The sequence below is a fragment of the Triticum dicoccoides genome, chromosome 6B (genome assembly GCF_002162155.2).
Source record: "Triticum dicoccoides isolate Atlit2015 ecotype Zavitan chromosome 6B, WEW_v2.0, whole genome shotgun sequence".
NCBI classification, from domain to species: Eukaryota; Viridiplantae; Streptophyta; class Magnoliopsida; order Poales; family Poaceae; genus Triticum; species Triticum dicoccoides.
In genome coordinates this window covers 678,014,757-678,025,391 of record NC_041391.1, presented here as the reverse complement: position 1 = coordinate 678,025,391, position 10,635 = coordinate 678,014,757, and positions in this window count along the sequence as shown.

Below are 10,635 nucleotides of genomic sequence, written 5' to 3'. Positions count from 1 at the left end.
AAAAAAGCCACTAGAGCTTCGGGTAGGGTCAGGACAAATGCAGCATGAAGGGACAAAGGCAGAGGCAGACACCAGAGCACCTAGGTCCAAAGCACTTAGGTGTGGCTCAAACTTATCACCAGTCGCTGAAGAGAAACCGTCCTATATCGAACGACTCTTCTTTCTCAGCCTCAACGCATTATGGACTAACATTATCGTGTGGAAAACATCCAACTTCGACTTCCCCGTGATGCCCGCCAAAGTGCTCAATGACTAGATCACTTGCGTGAGAACAGCTTGTTATACATGTCCAGGTATGCTTGCATCATTTGCTTAGGGATCTTTGCTTCGCTAACCTTCGGTAGCTTACCAAAAGCCTCAACAACCTCGCATGACCTCCGCACGCTTCGACGTCGGGACGTTGCACGCTTTGTTCTTTTTTAATAAGGATTTAGTCCCACAACCAAAATATGTGTTATGGATCTCATTCCACGATAGAGTTAACTTGTTTATACTCACTAAACCTAAAGAATATATTATTCTATTCAAATTATTAACTGAATAATACCTATTTCTAATGGTAGACCATGGAATGGTCAGAGATGCAGGCCAATTTGCAAAAAAGGGCAGGGTTTTGTCAAACAATAACGATTCTAGACGCCCGCTCCGTCGCTCGTCATCCTTCTCTCCGTGTGAAGGCGCCAGGGTCCCAACTAGAGGTTGCGGACAAGTAACCTTGCTGAGAAAATCCTCTAAAGTTAATAGTCTTGTTTTAGCCCGTGCCACCTTCGCACAACATTACACACCTCAACCAGAGGCTCAGCCAGAACGTTGGACACATTTAAACCAAGTGGCTCCTGTGGACTAGGCACCAGACTTGTAAGGGACTGCACAACAGAAAACTAGAAGCAACCGATGGGGCAGGGCGACCAAAATGTAGCCACCGAGTACATAGGATCAACAGGTTCCTCACTCTCCTACCAATGATGCACTAAGGATGGCAATGGATCGGGTTCGGCTCGGGTTGAACAATATCAAATCCATATCCAGATCCATGAAGGTGTTCTTTGTCCATTCACGAAAAAATCCATGGGTAGAAAATTGTATTCATGTCCAAAACCGATGGATATCCATCGGGCATGGATATGCAGCGGGTACTCTCAACAATGTCTATAATATCTTATAAAACAGAAAAATACGCATACCAATTATAAGATTAGCCTATGTGTCATGTCCATGTGTTAATTTTTGCCCTAGGTTGTGAAGAAACCTATATTTATGTTATTTCAAAAATTCCCAAAAGCTTCTCATAATTTTTTTGGATCATATCTTCATCAAATATGTCAAAAACCTTCCTTGCCTAGTTCAAAAATAATTCAACAATATTCATTTTCCTATTCGTTTTAAAGCAGCACTTTGTGAAGGAAGTGTTATTTATATATTCTTGATTTCCCCAAAAATTTGTGAATACATTCTTCTTAGTATATGATAATCCTCAGCCAAAACTCACGCCCATTAGCCATGTGTATTTCCTGTACCGCTAATCAAACACTTGGCTGCTAATTCATGTTTGAGCAAGTTCGGTCTCCTCATGAGAATCTTATGTTATAATTTTCTTCCTAGCAGATACCTGGGGAGTGCCCAACCCACTAGACATTCCTAGTCCGCCCAAAACGCATGTCAACACCACGGTCACGCGGTGACCACGCGACGGGCATGCGAGCTTATGCGCTCTACAGTTGGGGCCATCGGCCACCGTCCAAACCTTGATGTATTGCCACCAAATCATATATTTCTGCTTAAATAGGTACTTTTATATCTAGAAATTATTTTTGGAAAAAAATAAAGAGAAAACTATGAGGCAGCCGCAGTTCAAATTTGACCCGCTTCCTACTGAATTGGCGAAAATTTATCCTTTTCACGAGACGTGGATCATAATTTTTGACACCCAACCATTTGGTAAATTGTGCATTAAATATGGACTAGTATTTTATAAAAATGATTTGGTGCAATTTTGCAACAAATATTTGGTAGGTCCTTCACAAAAAACTCATTTTGGGCACCCGAAAAATGGAAAATGAGTTTTTCGTCCAAAGATAATGAAAACATCCTTAGGCAACATTTTTGCCATCCCAAAATGCACCCTTGTGCACGATATGAGGTCATTTGAACAAACTAAGCCATGAATGTGGCCATAAGATTGATCATTTGGCTTGAAAGTCATGAATCTTCACACATGATCGCTCGTTTTTGAGAACAATTTTTTAAAATAATTGTCGTATTACAAGTTTATTATTTTTCCTGGAAACTTGGTCACATATGATGACACAATGCGATGGTTTTCCAATTTTCTGATTTTTTTGAATTTTTTATGCCCGTTTCAAAATGCTGTCAAAACGACAGGCTTGACCGTTCCTAGCTAGTGGATGAATCTTGGAAATTTTTTGGTGTTTCTCTGATTAAATAGATACTTTTGTGTTGGAGAACGTTGCAGAAAATAAAAAATTTCTACGGTTTCACCAAGATCAATCTAGGAGTTCATCTAGCAATGAGAGAGAGGAGTGCATCTACATACCCTTGTAGATCGAGCGGAAGCGTTCAAGAGAACGGGGTTGAGGGAGTCGTACTCGTCGTGATCCAAATCACCGGAGATCCTAGCGCCGAACGGACGGCACCTCCGCGTTCAACACACGTACGGTCAGCGTGACGTCTCCTCCTTCTTGATCCAGCAAGGGGGAAGGAGAGGTTGATGAAGATCCAGCAGCACGACAGCATGATGGTGGATGCAGCAGGGATCCCGACAGGGCTTCACCAAGCGTCTGCGGGAGGGAGAGGTGTAGCAAGGGGGAAGGGAGGCGCCAAGTGAAAGGGTGCGGCTGCCCTCCCTCCCCCCTCTTTATATAGGGACCCTTGGGGGGGGGCGCCGGACTTAGGAGATTGAATCTCCAAGGGGGGGCGGCGTCCAAGGGGGTGCCTTGCCCCCCAAGGCAAGTGGAGGCAACCCCTCCCCTAGGGTTCCCAACCCTACGCGCAGGAGGGCCCAAGGGGGGGGGGCGCACCAGCCCACCAGGGGCTGGTTCCCCTCCCACTTCATCCCATGGGGCCCTCCGGGATGGGTGGCCCCACCCGGTGGACCCCCGGGACCCTTCCGGTGGTCCCGGTACAATACCGGTGACCCCCGAAACTTTCCCGATGGCCGAAACTCGACTTCCCATATATAATTCTTTACCTCCGGACCATTCCGGAACTCCTCGTGACGTCCAGGATCTCATCCGGGACTCCGAACAACTTTCGGTTTGCTGCATACTAATATCTCTACAACCCTAGCGTCACCGAACCTTAAGTGTGTAGACTCTATAGGTTCGGGAGACACGTAGACATGACCGAGATGGCTCTCCGGTCAATAACCAACAGCGGGATCTGGATACCCACGTTGGCTTCTTCCTGCCCCTCGATGATCTCATCGGATGAACCACGATGTCGAGGATTCAAGCAACCCCGTATACAATTCCCTTCATCAATCGTATGTTACTTGCCCGAAATTCGATCGTCGGTATCCCAATACCTCGTTCAATCTCGTTACCGGCAAGCCACTTTACTCGTACCGTAATGTATGATCCTGTGACCAGACACTTGGTCACTTTGAGCTCATTATGATGATGCATTACCGAGTGGACCCAGAGATACCAATCCGTCATACGGAGTGACAAATCCCATTCTCGATCCGCATCAACCCAATAGATACTTTCGGAGATACCCGTAGTATACCTTTATAGTCACCCAGTTACGTTGTGACATTTGGTACACCCAAAGCACTCCTACGGTATCCGGGAGTTACACGATCTCATGGTCTAAGGAAAAGATACTTGACATTGGAAAAGCTCTAGCAAACGAACTACACGATCTTGTGCTATGCTTAGGATTGGGTCTTGTCCATCACATCATTCTCCTAATGATGTGATCCCGTTATCAATGACATCCAATGCCCATAGTCAGGAAACCATGACTATCTGTTGATCAACGAGCTAGTCAACTAGAGGCTCACTAGGGACACGTTGTGGTCTATGTATTCACACGTGCATTACGATTTCCGGATAACACAATTATAGCATGAATAATAGACTATTACCATGAACAAAGAAATATAATAATAATCCTTTTATTATTGCCTCTAGGGCATATTTCCAACATTTTGTACCTAAAAATGATTTTTAGGAAAAATAGAGAGCAAACTATGAGGCAGCTGCAGTTCAAATTTAACCCGCTTCCAACTGAATAGGTGGAAATTTGTCTTTTTCATGAGAGGTGGATCAAAAATTTTCACACTCAACCATTTGGTCAATTGTATATTAAATATGACATAATATTTTAGAAAATTGATTTGGTCCAATTTTACAACAAATATTTGATAGGTTCTTCAGAAAAAACCAATTTTTCCACAAGAAAAATGATTAAAAATATCTAGAAAGATAAAAAAATGCATGTAAATCAGTGATCATCCATAAAATGGGGTTTAACTTGAGTGAAAATTTTAGTTGTGCCATTTTGCAAAATATTTTGATAGTTGCTTCACAAAATTCCCCTAGTTTTAGTACTTTGAAACTATTTTAAATCACAAAAATTCTGAACCAATCATAGCTCTTCTCACGGATCACTCCACTGTAGCCGATCTGAACCGTCTGCGTCTGAAGGATCCAACATCTATCATTCACCTCTCCCAACCCAACCCAAACCCTAGCAGCAACCCAATCCCACTCTCCCCGAGCACACACCCGCCGCCGCCTGTCTCTCCCCCTCTCCCTGATCTAGATCGACGAGGACGTCTCCCTCCGTCGCCGTTCCCTCCTCCCACAAACCCAATCCACAACCCCAAGCTGCTCTCATCGCCCGCATCCATCCGTGCCATGGCTTCCTGCGTTGCCAGATCCGACCTCCACCAGTCTACCGCCACGCCAATCAGGGTGCCACCACCGTGCGGGCCCCGACCCTGCACCCCATGGCGGCCGGAGACGATGGCGAGGAAGGGCCCGGTCCCCTGAAGAATCCTCCTCCCTCCATCACTCGGCGCGCATGCCTCCCCGCCTGCCCGCCTCGACCCCATCGACCCAACGCCCAAGCCTAGCGTGCGCCACCTCCATGGACTCCGCCGCGGGGACAGATCTGGGGAAGATCGTGGGCGTGTTCTACCAGGCCGAGGACGGGGAGAACAGCCTACGCCTCCTCACGTGGGCAAGGCGCTGTGCGCCGCGCTGGTGATGGTGCTACTACGCTTGGCCGCCATCACGGACGTGATTGTCGCCTCTGACGCTCCCGCCTACCGAGTGGCGCTGGAGCACCTGCACCTCTTCCATGCCGACCTCCGTTTCGTGCTTTTCCCCGTCGGTGCCCTACTCGTCGCCTTCCTCCTCGGATCCTTTATGCACTACAACAACTCCGACCTATGTCACTGCCGTCAACCTCCTATCCAGCGGCAAGGTGAGGCCATCTCCCAACTCTCTTTCCATTTTTTGTTATAACATTTTCTTGACTGGGTTTTTTTGTTATAAGATTGTGTATTCGATTTGTTAATGGGCACCTCTGTTTTTGTATGCTTGGAAATGTTGTATATGTAGTTCCACATTTTTTGCTTAGGTGTGGTAAAATAGAGATGTGATAATGGGACAGGGACGAGTGGCTATCAGGTGGGCAGCACCCTGAATTCTTCACCATTGTCTACCTACCTTGAGATAGTTGCATTTAAGGATTTCTGAATTAGTCGAATACACATCCAATATGAAGTTATACACAATTGTATCCTGGCATACTAGTGAATGAAGACCAATTGCTATTTGCAGCTCAAATGGGAAGAGATGAGCCATGTGATACTTGGCTGCACCCGCACTGTTCTTCTTCCCCAGCTCAACATACATGAAAGGGATAGTTATCGACTAGAGGGGGGGGAGGTGAATAGGCGATTTTTATGAAAGTCTTTAAAACATGGGGGTTTCGAAGACAAACAATAGAAATGACACTATTCGTATACATCAGAAGGTAGACTACACTAGACAAGCCATAGTCAAGTATTCAAAGAAGTGAAAGCACGAAGACTATCAGCAGCTAGGTAGTAAGGTTCAGGATGGAAGATAGTATGAAGCCAATCAGACCAGCTAGTCACACAGTGAAGTCAAACAGATAATGCAAGCAGGCAATGACTTCACGAAGACAAACTGTAAGTAAAGAGAAGTGAGAGATAGAACTAGTAGCTTGGACATGACAGAGATTTGTTCGACTAGTTCCATTTGCTATGTCAACTGTACGTCTGGTTAGGGAGGCTGAGATTCAACTTAGAAGACCGCGTCTTCACCTTATTCCCTTGAGCTAAGGACACCTAGTCCCCTCCCAATCACTCTGGTAAGTTTTCGAGGTAGACTTCCAAACCTTCACAGACTTTGTTCACCGGCAATCCACAATGACTCTCGGATGCTCAGAACGCGACGCCTAACCGGCTGGAGGATTCACAGTCCTCAAGTGTAACAAGTCTTCAGATCACTTAGACAGAAAGACTTTAGTGATGCCAAACACTCTTTGGTCTCTGGGTGGTTTGGGCTTTGTCCTTGCAAGGACTCTCTCTCAAAAGCTTCGCAGGTCGGTTGCTCTCAAATGACAAAAGCCGTGCACTAACTCTGAGCAGCCGCAAATTTATGATGTAGGGGGTGGGATATTTATAGCCACTGGGCAACCCGACCTGATTTTTCCGAAATGACCCTGGGTCACTAAGGAACTGACACGTGTTCCAATGGTCAGATTTCAAACACACGTGGCAGCTTGACTTGGGCTACAAGTAAAGCTACTCATCCGACTCTGGATAAGATTTGCTCTCATTGTCTTCGCTCGAAGACATAGGATTTGGTTGAGCATCACTTCAGTCACTCTGACTTTGTTCACTTGGACCCCATTTAACAGTGCGGTGGTTCCTATGACTCAACAAAGAAGAAAAGGGAACAACGAAACAACTAAGTCTTCACGATCCATAGTCTTCATGCGATGTCTTCTCATGTCATAGTATTCAACGTGAATAGCTTCACAAACCACCATTGTCTTCAATGTCTTCACACATTTTTAGGGGTCATCTCCGGTAGGTAAACCGGATCAATGAGGGACTACTACCTGTGTTATCCTGCAATTCTCGCAAACACATTAGTCCCTCAACCAGGTTTGTCGTCAATACTCCAAAACCAACTAGGGGTGGCACTAGATGCACTTACAATCTCCCCCTTTTTGGTGATTGATGACAAACTGGTTGAATTTTCAACGGGGATAAAAGTATGTGAAATTGTAAACGATTAAGATATTGTCTTCATAGGTGGCGAACAGGCTCCCCCTGAAGATGTGCATATAAATGTTTTGCGTTGGAATGCAAATGTACATGGCAGGTTGTACTTGTGGAGATCCTTTTCACCATATGAAGACAATACATCATGCATGAACAGATATACAATAATAATGACATGCATAATGAAAAATGGACGTCTGCGGAATGGCTTCATGCGGGATTTATCATCGCATCACAGAATAACAGAAAAAGTAGCAGACGACCATCAAGTTTTAAGTGTTACAACTCAAAGAACCAAATGTATCAAAAGCGAGAGTTGTAAACACTTGGCAAAAGTATAGCAACCACCCATATGGACCCGCTTGATAGGATTTTCGACCTCCACTTGAGTAGCTGGAGGGTCGGGCACAGATATGTTCTCCTCGAGAACATCTCTTGGGTGATAGGGGGTCAAGCAACACGTTCTTCTACTTGATAGGGTTCTTGGTGTTCATCGGCTGATGCAGCCGGAATGTCTTCAGCGGCTTTGGCTTCTGACACAGGAACCGTCACAGAAGGATTTTCTTCAGAGAACACTTGACGTGCCACTAAGCTGGATTGGTGTGAATCTTCTTCTGGGATGGTTATCATGGAGACCGATGGCCTGAGGCCTTTGTGAAGCCGTTGGAACACGAGCGACACCGTTGGTGATGGTGTGGTCTCCATATAATCGTCGTCATTCACCATTGGGCTGGTGACTTGCGCTGGTGGAGTACGGGGTGTAGTTGGTGAGTCTTGACTTGGAGTTGCTGGTTGGGGGCGATCAGCCCATGAGGCATCCTGAGAGATTGGCGTCAAAGGATGACCAATACTGATGACTTCGCCGTTCATGAGAACATGCGATGATATGGTTTGGCGCTCGATCTGAGGAAGGACTTCATCATCATTTACATTGTCTTGGGGACCAATGTCTTCAACCGTGATGGGGTCAACGACTGGAACTTATTCAGCTTCAGGAGCCTCTATGGAAGCAGGCTCGTGAACAATCAACTAACGTTCTTGGTTTTCGGATGCTGGACGAGCAAAAGAGATGGTCTCGACAACGAGGGGCTCTTTGGGAGCATCCCGATCTTTCTTCTTAGTCTTTCTCTTCTTGGGAAATGGAGCATCGTCGGTGGTGTTCTCGAACTTGCACTTTCTGGCTTCGGCTTCAGCTGCCCTGGTTTTCTTTAGTTTTGAAGCCACTGTAGGTGAGGGAGTCCCGGATTAGGGGGTGTCCGGATAGCCGGACTACCATCATCGGCCGAACTATCATCGGCCAGACTATCATCATCATCGACCGGACTCCAAGACCATGAAGATACAAGATTGAAGACTTCGTCCCGTGTCCGGATGGGACTTTCCTTGGTGTGGAAGGCAAGCTTGGCGATACGGATACGTAGATCTCCTACTATTGTAACCGACTCTATGTAACCCTAGCCCTCTCCGGTGTCTATATAAACCGGATGGCTCTAGTCCGTAGGACACAACAACAACCATTACAATCATACCATAGGCTAGCTTCTAGGGTTTAGCCTCCTTGATCTCGTGGTAGATCCACTCTTGTAAACATCCACAATATCAATATCAATCAAGCAGGACGTAGGGTTTTACCTCCATCAAGAGGGCCCAAACCTGGGTAAAACATCGTGTCCCTTGTCTCCTGTTACCATCAGCCTAGACGCACAGTTCGGGAACCCCTACCCGAGATCCGCCGGTTTTGACACCGACATTGGTGCTTTCATTGAGAGTTCCTCTGTGTCGTCACCGATAGGAAGGATGCCTCTTCCCATCTTCAAGGACGGCATCTTCGCTGATGGAGCCTTGGCCGCCGGCCAAACTATCCGGCTAGGAGGTTTTCTTATGACCGCCTGTCCGGCCACCGCTTCAACGATGACCTCTCGTGTCATCGAGAGCAATCTTCACGTCAACTCAGAATTCGCCGAGCAGTTAGATCCAGCAGAGCTCTCGTCTGTAAACGAACTCTTGGATCGGATCGCCGCCCTGGGAGTCGCTACAGACTACAATCGGATCGGGCTTAAAACCGATCTGAGAGAGATTAACTCTCCCCAGGTTACCCACCACGTCACGGTGGTAGAGGAACATCACGACGATCCTTCTCCCATATTGAAAACTAGTCGTGTCCGGGCAACCGAACCCTCCATGCCGGATTCCCGCGGAGGAGCGGATTCCGATCAAGCACTGAACATAAAGTCAGGCATCGGACCGGACTCGTTGGACAACGTTCCACTTTCCAAGCTTCCAAATTCGGAAACTCCTCGGCCCTTGAGCCTCGAGATGGGCAGGGTCCCGGACTCAACTAGGCCCGCCCGTACAGATATATGTGATCTATCTCTAATCCGTCAAGAGCCAGCCGAAACAATACATCATTACTGGGCCAGATTCCTCCTGGTCATGGACCGGATAAAGGACTGCCGAGAGGAAAACGCAATCTCGATCTTTTGCAACAATTGCACGGACAGGGGAATCTTGAACGCCGTCAGCCATCGTGAAATCACGCGTTTCGCCGACTTGGCATCCATAGTGCGAAAGTACTGTGCCATTGAAAGTTCCCGAAAAACCGAAGATAGGTTTTGGGATAATCCGGCCCCGAACATAGCCCCAATCCGCAACAAAAGGGTGCATTACACTCAGGCACCAAGTACAAGAACCAGAAAACAGAAGCCCCTTAAAGGGAACGGAACCGTACTGGAGGGATGGCTCAGCAAACCCTGTACAATTCACAGTACCAAGGGCGCCACCCCAACACATAGCCTTCGTGCATATTGGATATTATGGCAGGTGGCCAAAAGTGGCGAGGAGCTTCTAGCCCCGCGAAACCACACCAACAATACCGGTACGGTATCAACCGTCTTCGAGACTTTTGCATCAAACAATATGCGGAAACGAACGATCCACAACCTTGCCGAAGTCTACCAAGTAGCAATAACAAATCCTTGGAGCGACACGGCCATCACCTTCAACGCCAGCGACGAACCTAAAATCCGAACAGACCGAGCACCAGCCGCATTGGTCCTCAGTCCAATAGTGGATGGCTTTCGACTTACCAAGGTACTCATGGATGGCGGCAGCGGATTTAACCTCATTTACGAGGAAACTCTTCAAAAAATGGAAATAGACTGGAGCCGCATTGAGCGAAGCAGCACAACCTTCAGAGGAATAATCCCTAGCCGGGAAGCACGCTGCACCGGAAAAATCACACTCGATGTGGTGTTCGGCTCGCCGGACAATTACAGGTCCGAAGAAATCACGTTCCAAGTGGCCTCGCTCAGCAGCGGATACCACGCTATATTAGGACGAGAGGC